This window comes from Durio zibethinus, unplaced genomic scaffold (assembly GCF_047325235.1).
Source record: "Durio zibethinus cultivar Kanyao isolate XHJ-2024 unplaced genomic scaffold, ASM4732523v1 HiC_scaffold_137, whole genome shotgun sequence".
Taxonomy (NCBI): domain Eukaryota; kingdom Viridiplantae; phylum Streptophyta; class Magnoliopsida; order Malvales; family Malvaceae; genus Durio; species Durio zibethinus.
The window spans coordinates 16,883-20,000 of NW_028322760.1; the positions used below are offsets into that span (position 1 = coordinate 16,883).

The 3,118-nt window shown below is 29.8% G+C and overlaps 1 non-coding gene across 1 annotated transcript; it reads right to left on the reverse strand.

Annotated features, from left to right (window-relative positions):
- Positions 1-2,332: 2,332 nt before the first annotated feature.
- Positions 2,333-2,420, reverse strand: TRNAS-GCU (transfer RNA serine (anticodon GCU)). Its single transcript has one exon. It is a non-coding gene; the product is annotated as a tRNA-Ser (tRNA).
- Between the last annotated feature and the right edge of the window lie 698 nt (positions 2,421-3,118).

Genomic DNA, 3,118 nt, shown 5'->3' on the forward strand with positions numbered 1-3,118 from the left:
TTCTCTCTTTTTTTCTTTCTATCAAAGAATCATATGAACGATTAATTCCCGCATTATACACTTTTGATCGAAAGAGTTTTACCAATTCCAACAATTTTTCTTTTTGATTTGAAAATAGTTTGAATCGGAGCTTTTCGATTTCTATATCAAAAATAGACTTACGAAGTTGTTCCAACTTATTTATTTCCATTAATTAACCCTAGATCCTTGCCCCTGAAAAATGGATGTTTCTCTTCGAGCTCCATCCTGTACTATTTACATTACAACCCAACAAAAAGACGGATTATAATAGAACAGAACAAAGGATGTCGAGCCAAAAGCACCTTCATTTCTACATAATGGAAGGTGGTGGGTTTTGACATCCACAGCCGATCATGTCCTTCAAGTCGCACGTTGCTTTCTACCACATCGTTTCAAACGAAGTTTTACCATAACATTCCTCTAGTTTGGAACATTGATTCAATTATGGAATCATGAATAGTCATTGGTTCAGTCGATACATAGTAATCTATCTATACTTTTTCCTTCTATATGAAATCAATTTCCTTCTATATGAATCTATATGAAATAAATAGATAATTTAGGAAGAAAAAGCCTCAATAAGAATTCAAATTAACCCATATTGTATGAATACAATATATTTTTATTTTTTTATACTTTTATTAATATTAAGCTTTTCTATTCTAATTAATAAGAAATTAATAATATAATTAATAATAATAATATTACGAATATTATAAATAACACAAATAAACTAATCTTTTTGAATCTGCCTTGCATCTTCAAATAACTCGATAGATCAAATAACTCGATAGAATAGATTCGCCAATCTCACAGTTCTTCGAGTGCCAATCTTAAGAAATCATTAAAAATCAAAAGCAAGAATCACATTTTCTCCAATATTTGACTCTTAGAAAGAAGGTTGTTAAAAAAAAAAGAGCAATTTAGATTCGGATATCGTTATTCTGATATATAAAAAGAGTAGGCTCTGGGACGAAAGGATTCGAACCTTCGAATAGCGGGACCAAAACCCGTTGCCTTACCACTCGGCCACGCCCCATTTAGATTTCTATTTGAAACTACTAAACACTAATATGGGTATTCCCTGTTCGTCAATTCCAGTTCCAAATAACTATGGAATAGATTAGATTCTTGCTAGGATTTTGGCACGTATGGATAGAGAATTAAACCGAATTTATTGATCATTACATATAATTCAATTAAGATATTGTATGAAAGTATGATTTCTTCTATTCTCTTGTAAGAATTGAAGGCTTTTTGATTGGGTGAGTTCAAAGAAGTATTGTTTAGTCTGCCTTATTTTCCTTTCTTCATTTTTTTCCTTATATCAAAAAACATATTAATAACTCAATCAAAATTATCTCCAAGAACAAAATTTTGTTATGCTTAATCTTAATATCTTTAATTTGATCTGTATCTGTTTGAATTCTGCCCTTTTTTCGAGTAGTTTTTTATTCGCCAAATTGCCCGAGGCCTATGCTTTTTTGAATCCAATCGTAGATTTTATGCCAGTAATACCTGTTCTCTTTTTTCTCTTAGCCTTTGTTTGGCAAGCTGCTGTAAGTTTTCGATGAGATCCTTAATACTGTCCTAGAAAAATTCATGATTTATTCAAGAAAAAAAAATTGTAACAATTGAAAAGATTAGATAAGTCTTACACTATGAACACTATGAACGAACCGAACCCTCAATTCAAAGATTGAAATTCTTGGATAGCCATGATAAAGCTGGATCATCCCATTTCCTCATTCTGACCCTTTTTCGCCGAAGAACCCTATTTGGATTAAAGTCCGCCACAATATATAATTGTTGGTATAAAAGAATTTTTTTTTGTAATGAAAAACTCAACTCTTATTATAAATGAATTTCTGAAAATTCTTTTCGATTTCTAGAAATTCTAGAAATCACTTTATTTCTTGGTGTCAAAATAGGCTATGTAGTATAAAAACGAGGAATCTATTTTCGTATAAAAATAGAAAAATAAAAATTGCGTATAATTGCGTATATATATAAATAGAAAAATAAAAATTGCGTATAATTGCGTATATAAATAGAAAAATAAAAACGAAGAATCCATTCTCTTCTTTTTACAAAAAAATTCTATGGGAGGTTGTACAATGCGTAATCTTAAATTCGTTGTTTACACCGCAACGATATTCTTTGTTTCTCTCTTCATCTTCGGACTCCTATCTAATGATCCGGGACGTAATCCTGGTAATCCTGGACGGGAAGAATAAAAAAGGGAGAGTTCCTTGCTTCATTTTTATAAATGGTATTAGGATTTGATCTATTCCACTGTCAAAAACCGAAATGGAAAGAGAGGGATTCGAACCCTCGGTACGAATAACTCGCACAACGGATTAGCAATCCGACGCTTTAGTCCACTCAGCCATCTCTCCTAATTTAGAAAAGATAATTACTATGTTACAGTTACAGCACGCAAAAAGAAATGCTTGAAAAAAGCCCTCTTTCCTTTGTTATATAGACCTTTGTTATTTTGTTATATAGATTTTTATTTATTTATATTTTTATTTATTTATATTAATATATTAATTATATTAATTTTTATTTATTTATATTAATATTAGAGTATTATTAATCTTATTAGGGTATTATTAATCTATATATCTATAGATTCTTAATTTTATTATATAGAATATAAATATATACAACTTTTATCAGTAATTCCATTTCATTTTGATTTCGCTCAAAAGGGACTTTTTTATTTCCAATTTCCACGGACCGGCCGGGTACTGACCCGGCCGGGCTCATTTTTTTATTTTCAACTCAAATAAATAATTTTTTCTATGATTCTGCGATCTGACTTGTTGTAACAAAAAAATCTTGTTATTGGATTGAATCAACAATCAGAAGCAGAAGAAGTACTATTTCCGTTCCTATGATATAGAATCCAAATATCATTTCGATTCTTTCTTTTCTTCCTCTTTCTTTTTATTTACATTTATTTTACTAGAATAACTAGAATAAATAATAAAAAAAACTATGGATTTTTGCACAATCCATTTTTATGTTATGACTAAGTTCTTTTGTCGAACCCTATCTATCAAAACTCCTATAACAAAGGAAAGAAGTTTTT